At 40.1% G+C, this 13,010-nt stretch overlaps 1 non-coding gene across 1 annotated transcript; it reads right to left on the bottom strand.

Annotated features, from left to right (window-relative positions):
* Window positions 1-7,938: 7,938 nt before the first annotated feature.
* LOC145416358 (5S ribosomal RNA) lies at window positions 7,939-8,057 on the bottom strand. The gene has a single exon (XR_013900250.1). It is a non-coding gene; the product is annotated as a 5S ribosomal RNA (ribosomal RNA).
* Window positions 8,058-13,010: the final 4,953 nt, after the last annotated feature.

The following is a 13,010-nucleotide window of genomic DNA, read 5'->3' as shown; positions in this document are numbered from 1 at the left end:
TCCATGCCACATCATAATGGACTCATCCCCTTACCTGCATCTGACCTGATCAACTGATAAGACTTATTGTGGGAGAATATCACCTCAGGGCTGTATTGCCATTCATTCATTCACAATTTCTCTCCAGTCATTCCTATCATGCACAACCACTCTTCCTTGCTCAACAGACATCTCTCGCATCTAACACTGTCTTCACACTGGTCATCCATTCTATTCTTTGTCTTCCTCTCAGCTTTACACCTCTCACATCCGATCCAGCAATCATTTTCACCAATCGCTTTCTATCCATTCTCTCCATATGCCCAAACCATCACAACACTCGCTGCTCAACTCAAGCAGCCATCTCCCTAATAATTCCAGTTCTCCTTTGCACTTCATCATTTCTCACTCGATCCATATGCATCACTCCAGACATACTCCTTAGACATCTCATCTCTATTACGTTCATAATTTTCCTCTCTGCTACACCCATAATTACATGTTTCAGCCCCACATAACACAATCGGTACCATTATACCCTCATACAGCCTTCTCCGTACATGCATTCTGATTGAGTGACATCTAAACACTTATCATTCCTTCCAGCACCTTTCCTACTTCATTCATTCTACACTTCACTTCTACATCTACTCTTCCATCCACAGCAACATGTAACCCTAAATGCTTAAAACACTCTACTTCCTCAAGCAACTCACCATACATAACTATATTCATCCTCCTTCCATCTACCAACCTCATACACTTCATCACATCACTCTTATTCTCATTTGCTCTCGATTTCCTCCGTTCACACACCCTTCCAAACTCCTCCACCAACTGTCTCAATCACTCCTCTGAATCAGCCACCAGTGCAGTATCATTCACAAACAGCAGCTGATTCAGATTCCATTCTCTATCACCCGCATTCACCAGACTCAAACCTCCACCTAACACTCTCGCATTCACCTCTCTTACAACACCATCCAGATAAATATTAAACAACCAAGGCGACATCACACATCCCTGCCGCAGCCCCACTCTCACGGGAAACCAATCACTCACAGTATTTCCCACTCTTACACATGCTCTACTATTTGAATAAAAACTTTTCACTCCTTTTAACAACCTACCATAAAGTCCATACAATCTCAAAACAGTCCATAAAGCCTCTCTATCAATTCTATCATACACTTTCTCTAAATCCATGGACGCCCAAAACACATCCTTGCCTTTCCCTAAATACTTTTCACACACCAATCTCACAGCAAACGCTTGATCCTCGCATCCCCTCCCTCTTCTAAAGCCACACACTACTCATCACCAATCACTAGCTTTGTACCCTCTCTGTGTCTCATAATTAACACTCTACCATCCACCTAACCTACAACACTCAACAGACTTTTACTGATAAAGCTAGTACATTCACATTTATCACCCTTACCTTTTCACAGTGGAACTACACCAAGCAGTTGTCCAGTCAATCAACACCATACTGCTCACAAAACACACATTCAGCAATCTTACTAACCACTCAACAGTACCTTTCAGGCATTCGACAACACACCCATCCATACCTGCAGCTTTCCCTGCTTTCACCTCCTCTACTGCTTCCTGCACTTCCTCCATAGTGATCAAAGAATCATTCAATTCTCCCAACACATTTTTTTTTTTTTGCACCCTTCCATCTGCCAGTCTCAGCTTCCATTTCGTCCTCTACATTAACAGTCTTTCAAAATACTCCAACCCTCTCATCCTTACTGCATCCATCTCAGTTAACCTCCCTCCATCCTCTGCCTTCACTCACTCTAGCTTCCCAGACTTTCCCTTTTGCACCCTTATCACCTCCGTCCAAAACATTTTCTTATTCTGTTGAAAAATTTCAGTCAACCGCCTACCCCACCTCTCATCTGTTGCCACTTTAGCATCACACACAGCCATTCTTGCCCTATTCATAATTTCCTTATATCTCTCATATGACACCAAATCCTTCCTCTGCAGCCACACTCCATATTCACGACTCTTCTCAACTACAGCCATGCTTACTTTTTTGCACTGCCATCCACTTCCCTTTCTTAAACCACCACGCACTCGTCTCACACCACACACCTCTTCCACATGCCCCACCACAGCACTCTTAAACAACTGCCATTCCTCCTCCACACTGCCATTTTCCTGATCTTTCAATGCTTTCCACTCATCCTTCAACTACTGATAACTATCATTTTCTCTCTTTTATGCAACTCACTTTGAAAACCTCCTTGCCACATCTACCTTCTAGCTCTCACCCACCCTATACTTACTCTCAGCTTTACCTCCACCAAGCAGTTGTCAGACATACTTCCACCCTCCCCTCTCAAAACTCTCACGTCTAGTTAAAAATTAATCATATTTTATATTTCAATTGATCTATACAATATTTTTCTAAATCAATTGAAAATGATAATTTAGTCATTGTAATTTTTTCTGAACATATGCATAAAGGAAACACTATATATTCCATGACTCGTATATAACTTCACTAGTCTTTATAACTTCATTTTCTTTTCCAGAACTGTTTCGTGACCAGTTGTTTGTACACATTTTCTTGTGCATCCCTATTAATCATTCAGCTTTAGTCCGCCATCATACTGACATTCCAGCATCCCTGGTAACCTTCTTTCCATGTCCTTCATATCCTGATGGAATCTTTCACCCTGTTCTTCACTCAACTCTCCAAGATTATCAGGGAAAATTATCCAAATGCTAATCCAAAAAGTGAACTTTGAAACTCATCTTTCAACCCAACTTAACCTTGACCAATAAATTTGTCACAATTTCTTTGTAATTTGGATCCTTATTGATACCTAAGAACTTAGAAATTACTTCTTTGAATGATTCCCTAGACTCTCATTCCAGGTAGTTCATCCCACCATCAATTCTGCATCAGAAATCAGTTTTATAATATCAGGTCCAGTAAATACACCAGGAAACTTTTGGCACAAATACATAAAACAGGCTCCATCGTTTGATAGAGCATTGGCAGACTGCTTCATTAACTCAATTTTAATATGAAGCAGTGGTGGCAGCACTTTATCTGGATTCACAAAGCTAGGTCTGAAGATGTTTTTGGCACCAAGCTGTAATTTTTTTCTATTTGGCCATTCCTTCTGCACCCAGTGTAAATTCTTGACTCTGCTGTCCCACTCACGGAGAAAACATGGAAATTTTGTATTCCCTGACCGCAGACCCAGTAAGATGTACAGAATTTTAAGGTCCCCAAGAATGAACCAACGATGTTCATTGTAGTTGAGTTCCTGGAGAAGATTTGCCAAATTCTGGTACGTTTCTTTTTTATGCACAGAGTGAACAACACAAATGTGTGCATAGGTATTACCATTATGAAGAAGTACCACTTATAGGATTCTTTTAGATGAATGTGTAAATGGTCTCCATTCTTCTGCATTAATTTTTAGCCAAGTTTCTGCACTAGGCCACTTGCGTCAGTGCAATAACCGAAGGATCCATCTTTTTTGAAATATGGAACCAAAAGAATGTTGAGTCTGGACGTATAAAGTTTTTATCTTTTAATCGGGACCCCAGAAGCTCCGCAGCATCATTGGGGAGACCGAGGTCTCTTACTAAACCATTAACTTCATCCTGAGAGAATGGCTGTGGAACATTCCTTGAACAACTTGGTACAAATTCATCATCTACTGTAGCACTTTTTTCCTCTGGGTAAGTTTCTACATGATCAATCCTATCAGGTGAAGCAGGGATTGGTAGATCAGGTTCATGTGGTACGGGTCTTATTGTTGATGGAAGATTAGAACAGTTTGTTTCTGATTTTTGTTGTTGTTGTTGTATCCTTGAATTCTACAGGAATAAAAATAGCAATCATTACTGATTTGGGGGTTCCCTTCATATCACAGGAATACCAAACGCAAGAACCTTCATATTAAATCTTATCCATTATCTTTGTTCCTCAACACAAAGCAAAGACTGTGAGGGGCCCACTTTATACCCTGGTCATCAAGTTTTATTCCAAAGTAAGCACTATAAGCTTTATAACAGTATCTGTTATGTTCTGTTTGTTTTTTCACTAAAAAATTTCCACAGGATTAGCAAAAAACATCAAGACTGTTCACATAACTTATAGATGCCATAACATGATCGTTAACAGCACAACAAATTTTGTATTTCTCTGGAAAAAAAAAAAAAACTCAAAAAACATCACTACTTCTTCAATGAAACACCACTGTTTTCAATAAATATCATTGTGATAAATAAGGAAACACTCCACTGAACGTAATTTACAGGCACACTGGTCAGCTGAGTCACAATGAGACATTATGTTTCCTGCACTCCAATACTGGTATGACTTATCACTGTTTTATGTTCCTGGTATATTCTGTCTTATTATCAAATAAAATAACTGCGTTGTTTTAACATGGATATTAATAATAGAAAATACTAATTTCAAATATATTATCATTGTACTGCAAGACAGTGCGAGAATGGCAGAGTATAAGAGCATAGTGGAAGAAAGATTGGGAAGGTATGAGTTAGAGCAGATAGAAGGGGTGGAAGACGTATGTGAGATATTCACGGAAGAGATAGGCGCAGCGTGTGAGTTGGTTTGTGGAGTGAGGAGGAGATGCAGGGGTGTGCAAGGGACAGCATGATGGCATGATGAGGGGAAACGAGGCTGTGGAACAAAAGAAGAAGGGATATAGTGAATGGCTAGACAGTAGAGGTAGGGGAGAAGATGAGAGAGAGAAGAAAGAGGTATATGTGAGCAGGAGAAGAGAGGTGAAGAGACTGGTGAAGGAGAGTAAGAAGAAAGTGGATGAATAACTTGGGAGGCATCTGAGTGTGAAATGGAGGGAGAGTAAGAAATTGTTTTGGAAGGAGGTAAAGAAAGTAAGGCAGTGTGAGAGGGGAACTAGTAAGGGAGTGAAAGATAGGAAGAATTGATTGTTGGTGAAGAGGAGAGAGAAATTGAGGAGATGGAAGGAGCACTTTGAGGATTTATTGAATGTAGAGAGTGACAGCAGTGCGAATATAAGTGGTTGGGGAATGGCTGGGAGAAGGAGAGATGAGAGGAGGGAGAAAGAGATCAGTAGGGCGGAAATAGTGGAAGCAATGAAGAAGATCAAGATGGGAAAGGCCCAAGGAATTGATGGAGTGTGTGGTGAAATGCGGAGGTATGGGGGTGAGATTGTAGTGGAGTGGATATGGAAGTTATGTAGATTGGCTTGGGAAGAGGGAAGGGTTCCAGAGGACTGGAAATCAAGGATATATGGTTCCTTTATACAAAGGATAGGGGGAGAGCGAAGTATGTGGTAACCATAGGGGTATCTGCCTTCTTAGTATGACTAGAAAAAGATATGGTAGAATACTCATTGATAGGGTTAGGCAGATAACAGAGGAGCTAGTTGGAAAGGAACAAGGGGGATTTAGGAAGGGAAAAGGGTGTGTAGATCAGATATTTGTTCTAAGATGTTTAGTGGAGAAGAATCTAGAGAAGGGAAAGAAAGTATATGCTGCATTCATGGACTTGGAGGAAGCTTATGACAGAATAGATACACAAGGTATGTGGAAGGTATTGAGAATATATGGAGTGGAGGGGAAATTGTTGAGTGCTGTGAAGAGTATGTAAGAAGGAGCTAGGGTTACGGTGCGAGTGGATGGTGAGCTGAATGAGTTCTTTGATCTCAGTGTGGGACTGAAACAGGGTTGTGTGATGTCTCCATGGCTGTTTTATATATATATGGATGCGGTTGTAAAGGAGGTGCAAGGTAGGGCAGTGGATGTGGGGCTGGCTCTAATGAATGAGGGTGAGATTTGGAAGATTCCGGTGTTGTTGTTTGCTGATGATACAGTATTGTTGAGTGAAAATGAATGGGAGTTGCAAGGTTTGGTGAATGAATTTGGGACAGTGTGTAGGAAGAGGAATCTGAAAGTTAATGTAAACAAGAGTAAAGTTATGGTGTTTGAGAGGAATGAAGTCACAGAATGCACGGTGAGGTTGGATGGTGAGGATATGGAGAATGTGAGTGCATTCAAGTACTTGGGTAGTGTGATGAGTAAGGATGGAACCTTGGGGGATGAAGTGCATGAAAGGGTACAGCAGGGAAGGAAGGTTGTTGGTTCACTGAAAGCAGTGATGAGAAATAGGGAGATGAGTATGGAAGTTAAGAAGTCACTGCATGATAGTATTGTGATCCCTACCCTGACGTGTGGAAGCGAGGCATGGACCTTGCAAGAGGGGAACAAGTCAAGAGTGAGAGCAGTGGAAATGAGCTACTTGAGAGGAGCATGTGGAGTGACATGGAGGGACAGGTTGACGAATGAAGAAGTGAAAGAACGTTGTGGGGTGAATGTGAATGTGGTTGAGATGATTAGGAGAAATACACTGAGGTGGTTTGGACATGTGGAGAGAATGGAGAATGAAAGACTGACTAAGAGGGTGTATGTAGGTGAGGTGGAGGGAGGGAGATGGAGGGGTAGACCGAGGATGAGGTGGAGGGATGGAGTTGAGACATATATGAGAGAGGGGGGAGTAAGTTGGCGGGAGGTTAGTCAAATGGTGGGTGGCAGAGCGACTTGGAGGTGGTTTGTCTGCGGCCACCCTTTGCGGGATTAGGGCGTCGGGCTATAGATAGATAGACTAAAATATCCTTATATAAATAATTACATAGTGCCAAATGATAAGAAAAATATAACTGAAAACAAAAAAAAAGTTTTATGGAAAAAATGATACGAGATGGAGGAAAATGGATTTCATTTTTGAATTCAGCACCCAAAAATATATAAAAATCACATGAAATAATAATAATTAAAAAAAAATCAGTTTATGCCTGTGTTATGGATAATGGCTCAGTGCTTGACGACAGTCTTCTTGTTGAGATTTCTAAATAGTAGGGCATCAGTAAATGTAATGTCATACCCAACCATCCAGCTTCCAATGGCCTTGCCGATAGGCAAAACCATAAGGCGCTGGAGTGCTTGAGGTAATTAAGTTCTCAGTGCAGCGGTTGGGATAAGCGGATACCCCAAGTGGTGGCCTCAATCAATAGTTCCATCAATAAATCCATTGGTGAAACTTCATTCTTTGTCTTACATGGATTCGAAAAAAAAAAAAAAAAAGCCCTATTCAGAGCTATTATCGAAACCTAGTCCACACTATGTGGATGATTATGTGAAAGTGAAAATGCCAGATTTCCAGAAAATACACCAGTTTAATACAAAAGGCTAGTCCGACCTTATCTAAGGAAGATATGATACATTGCTAGCATAAGTCTGCACCACATATCAACATTAACACTGGGGATTTAGTATTTGCTCGTTCATATACACGTAGTTCTAAATTAGGTAATAAATTTACAGCCCCACACTGCGTGGTATCTCAAACAGTAACAAATTTGAAATTATAGACTTGCCATTTGAGATTAAGTGCGTTCATGTAGACAATCTTATAGACACTCACAGGTACTTCGAATGGAAGGAAATTCAAGAAAATTGTGCATCTTCTTCTCCTTTTCCCCCTTCTGGCCTTGCCACCCCTTCATCATCTACTCTGCCCGTCAATGAGTAGTCGAAAGCTTCACTCAGCAACTTACCCAACTGTTTTTGGTGTCTGTTCCTCCACCTGTCAGAACCACTTAGCTGATTTATGACCACTTTGCTGATCTGAACATTAATCCAGATTCCTTTTGTAAGTAAGATGTTGTGGAGAGAGTAGACAGCCTCGCTGGCACAAGCTATCCTTGGTTCTTCTCCGGGTGATGAGTAGTACTGTTACATATATAATTACAACTCTGGTACTAGATTTAATATTACATATATTATTACATCTATGTTTTTTCATTCATTCATTGCCAGACGCCATGTATCCCAGACAGGGTGGCCAAGGGCTTAGAGTTAGTTGTTTTACAGGGAGGGGCACTAATCCTCCACCAACCCCACTTGACGTAGGGATGCCAACAGCATCTGGTGTTCCCCGGCGGTCACCCATCCAAGTACTAACCAGACCCAACGTTGCTTAACTTCGCTGATCGAACGGGAAGCGGTGTACTCAACGTGGTATGGCCGTTGACTCTGGTACTAGATTTAATATTACATATATTATTACATCTATGTTACTAGGTAATATTGTACATATATTGTTACATCTCTGTTACTAGGTCACATCATTACATATATCATTGCATTTCTGTTACTAGGTCGTATCATTACATATATCATTACGTCCCTTTTATCAGATAGTGTTCTTACATATATGAAATGGGTATGCAGTTATACAAAGTTTTGAATGTCCTAGCGAAATTATAAGATTAACCCTTTCCAGCATGAGTAAGTTAATTAGTTTTGTGGAACATGATGCACAAGCTTTTCTCCCCTCCCCCCACCCACTGTGTGCTCCAAAAATGTGTATTCTAGGCTGATTTTCACCACCCAAACATATTTATTTTGCCACAAAACCCACATATTCCTATTCATCGATGTTTGTTCTACACGATAAGCAAAAAAAAAAAAAAACACTATACAGTAAGTACATTAGAGCCGTGTGAATAGATATTCAGAAGCATACATCTCACTTCCCAACATTATAAGTCAATTGTTACTAATCAATCTCAGAATTTTATACCATCATTAGAAAGAGAAATTTATTAGCTTTCGAATGCCGGAGATCCCAGTTTGATATGAGGTATGGTGTTCGAGTAATAAGCGAGAAAGTAAAACCCATTTCCGACAGACAACACTTTTTTTTTTTTTCGGGGAGCTCTGGCCAAAAACTTTTCTCGCCACTGTTATGTTTTTATTTTATCCTAAGCAGAATTTCATTGGCTTTCATTTGAGCCCACAAAGGTGATCCTAGGCCTCATAATTTTCGAGGAAAATGCAAAAAACTACGGTGTACTCACGCCATGTCATGACCGTAGGGCGGTTTCCTGCCTTCCTGTAAGCTACTGCACGTATTTCACCAATTCTTTGTACACTAGATATGCACACTATATTCACATGATTCACTGTCACTATTTTCATAGCTGAATACTCACATTTGGTGCAGGGTAGAGGCAGTGTAGTTGATTAGAAACAGTAGCACAATCTTCGTTGGGCCAACGGCTGAAAATGACCAGGATTGCTTCACAAACACCAAATTTCCTATTGCAAACACCAAATCTAATCACAACAGTGCCCAAACACTATACACAAGCACTACTGATATAGTGAAATATGTTGCACGGCCGGGACAGGGGTAAGAGTGGAAATTTAAAGGGACAGAACCTCGCAGTACCTTCCCCACTCACAGCTCATTTGGCACTGAATAACCTGGCTGCTCTCTTGCTGGTATCAGGACCTACAGTTGCCAACTCATTACTTTGGACAAGGAGCAGGGAAGCTATGACACCGCCTCCAAAAATGATGCTGATCGGCCAAAAACTTTTCCTCTGATGAAAGTTTTTATGCTTTAATGATGCCAAAAGCATCAATGAGTATAGTCACAGCCACACCCACATGACAACAAACATGTCATCATGTTCTGAGGGGTTAATGTTATTACAGAAATATCGTATATCACCTTCCAACAATTTATGTTGCATGGAGAGAATTTATCAGTTGTCATAATATCATAGACCTTGTCTCAGTGTCAGATATTTGCTTAAATTAACACTGAGCTTGCACTTAAGTTTAATCTTAATTATATTTTTTCTTAACTCTAGAACTGTACTATCTCATACAAGAAGATGCCCTTCTTTCCATAATTATCTCATTCCTCTTCATATTGCAGTCATCTTGTTCTCTTCCAACTATTTCCCTTCCCTTACCTCTTCCATCATATGACCATATATCCCATTTGATCTCTCACAATCGTATGTGTTTGCTATTCAAACCCTTTCATCTTGTCCTGTATTTTCCTTGTATATCTTCCTTATCACAGCTGTTCTGTGTAAGTATACTCTAGTCCAGATATCCCACATCCTTCATCGCTTTTTTGGCTTTTTTGAGCCCTCATTCTATATATATATATATATATATATATATATATATATATATATATATATATATATATATATATATATATATATATATATGTGTGTGTGTGTGTGTGTGTGTGTGTGTAGTCCCTTATTACATTCACTTTGGTAGGATTTTTGTTTCTATTCATAGTGATGTTTCTTCATTGTTGTGTTAAACATATGGAAAAGAGACTCCATCAAATTAGCTTATAGCATGGAATGATCAAAACAGTGAAATTTATCAAATGTTCAAGTGATGAGAAGAAATTGCAACCTGACACTGAAGTTGGAGAAATTCAAGTGGGACTATGCTAAAATGAACAAACTATGGCCTACTCCATCTATACTCTGTACAATGTTGATTTGCGTAAAAATGTGTAGACACCCAACTACCGTAAATATGTGAATAGTATTTAGATATCATGAGACCTTATTCTCTCGCGAGACCATTGTGATTTCTGTATAACCAGCTGTTATCTTTTTTTTTTCTTTTCATCATTGTAATACATATCAGTATTGTATCATTCTCTTATATATGTACATTAATATACTTCGATATACTCCCTGTTAACTATTATATAGATTAGCTTTAGTAGTATATTGTCATATAATTTTCTTATCATTCACGTATAATATCGGTGTTGTTTTAATGTTTTAATACCAATACACCAGTCTTGTACAGTATGAGACAGCCCTAGCATGTATTCAGTAAGAATGGTGGGTGTTAGTGCCGAAGTGGTGACATATGGAGATGTAGGAGGACTACTGGGCCTTGGGAAATGCCACTGCCCCCGAGAAATAGGACCTGAAGCCTTTGCCCAGAGTCGGACATATAAAAAGAAATAAATAAATTGTCTTTTTTTTTTTTTTTTTAATCTCTGCATCAGTGAAAATGTCGGAAGACATCTGATTTACCCGAGAGAAAGAGAAATGTAAACATGCAGATGTTTCTTACTGATGCATCAGGGGTTGGACAAAGCAGGACTTCATGAGTCATGCAGAGGCCAGCTGACTTCTTGCAAAAATTCTGCTGGAGAGAGGGTTCTGTGTGTAAACAATGTAGTCGTTATATTGTGTAACACACACAAAGGGAACTCTCTACCTGCGCCCTAAAAAATTGTATGTGAGTTAGATTCCACTACAGTCTGTGGGTGTAACATCCAAGCTTCCAGAAAAGCATCCAGTAGCAACACGACTCTTTAAGATCAACCTGAAATCCAGGTGGTAAATCTGCCAGCAGCGCTCATGACTCAACTGTGACACTACCATATCGCACAACTTCTGCTTATCAGAATTCATTTATTCCCTGAACTGCTTCACTTTGGAACTCACTTCCCCAAATTAGTTCCCTCCAACCTTCCACCTACAGCTGTTTAAGTCATACTTTCAGATTTTTCATGAACGGAGGCCGCCTGTATCTGGTTTTTGGATTTTTTTTTTTTTTACTCAGGTTCTTTTTCCTTCCTCTGTTCGTCTTCTGTTTACAAAGAAACAGAGTAGTCCTGCCAGGTGAAGGAAGAAACAATGAGGCAAGTTGCTGAGCTAAGCATTTGTCAATACTTGTTAATAAGTGGAATAGAAAGTGATGAAGAAGCAGTTAAAGCAGAAGAGAAAGGAGGTATAAGAGGTGTAGCAGGAAGTCCTGTGGAACTAAGATAGACTATAGGAGACGCGGTACTTGGCGTTTCCTTACTTTCCTCCCATTCTAATTACCTTGGAGTTCTTTTATCATTTACGTCAACCCCCTTTACTCTGTGATGACGTCAAATCTATAATCTCTTGTTACCTTTACAAGATAGCACATGGTGGGGGCCCATAAACTACTCAACCAGCTTAGAAGTGCAAGTGTGAGACCGAGTGAACACTAAATCACGAACGCTAATACTGATAGGCGAGGCAGAGCTGTGCTGGTTGTGCAGCATATCCTCTTTAGCTATAGCCAGTTTATCCCTCATGTAATGGTGTATGGATGAAAGCCTGATAGTCTCTACTGCACATTATCATATATTGTAGGTTGTTAACTGGATTAGGCTTTAAATGAAACAGTAAATAGGGCAGAGACTTATTATCAAATCCATGAAAGAAATCAATGGAGTTTCATCAGTAGATTTGTTAATGGAGCCGTTAATCAAAGCAGCAACTTGCGGTTTCCACTCATCCTAATAGGTGCTCTGAGAACCAAAGTCCCTCAAGCATTCTGACACCTTACGATTTTGTCTCTCTACAAGGCTGTTGGAGGCGGGATGATGCGGAACGATATTACACTCAGTGATGATGTACTGCTTGCACATATGAATAAAGAGGGTGTTGATGGACGCAGAACCATTATCAGTAATTATAGCTGATGGCATAAAATCGGCAAATAACACGATCAATGAAGGCACTTGCAACACTTAGCAGACTTATTTTGATGAACACACAGCATAGTGAGAAATGACCAACAACCACAAACAAGTGCTCTGCACCCGACTCCATAGGAGGAAACTTAAAGAAACAGTTTCCCATTGACAAGGTGACACCAGATACGGCAAACATGGAGAGGAAACACAGGAATCACAGTGAACACTGATATCCTTACGCATTGTAGGCCAGTAGAATGAAAGATGTGCTTGCCTCAGCCATCAATCTTTCCCCAGATGGGATACCTGAGGTGTGTTATGAATGGTGTGGAGTACTGCAGGAATCAAATCGGTGGGAACAACGAATTTTCGTACGTCTCTGTCAGCCACGTTCCTACAACCAAGGGCTGCCTTCCTATTCAAGGTATCATTGTCCAACATTAGCTCATCTACTGGCAATGGCAGAGCAGCTAAGGATGAGCCGTCTCCTAACTCTAGGAAGTACATAACGTTAGACCAATGAGGGTCTGTGTACTGCTAACCATGGACAACATCTGAAGAAAGGGTAGTGCAAGGAAACGTCACTAGGTTGGAATTGTGAGATTATACCTACAATTTGTGAAAGAGCATTTGTGACAACAATGGATTTACTAGGCATGTACTCAAATGTAAGGGTGAAGTCTTAGGT

This window comes from Coenobita brevimanus, chromosome 105 (assembly GCF_032717465.1).
Source record: "Coenobita brevimanus isolate Jiangsu-jjx chromosome 105, ASM3271746v2, whole genome shotgun sequence".
NCBI classification, from domain to species: Eukaryota; Metazoa; Arthropoda; class Malacostraca; order Decapoda; family Coenobitidae; genus Coenobita; species Coenobita brevimanus.
The sequence above is the reverse complement of the archived record's forward strand: the minus strand, read 5'-3'. Positions and strand labels throughout refer to the sequence as shown.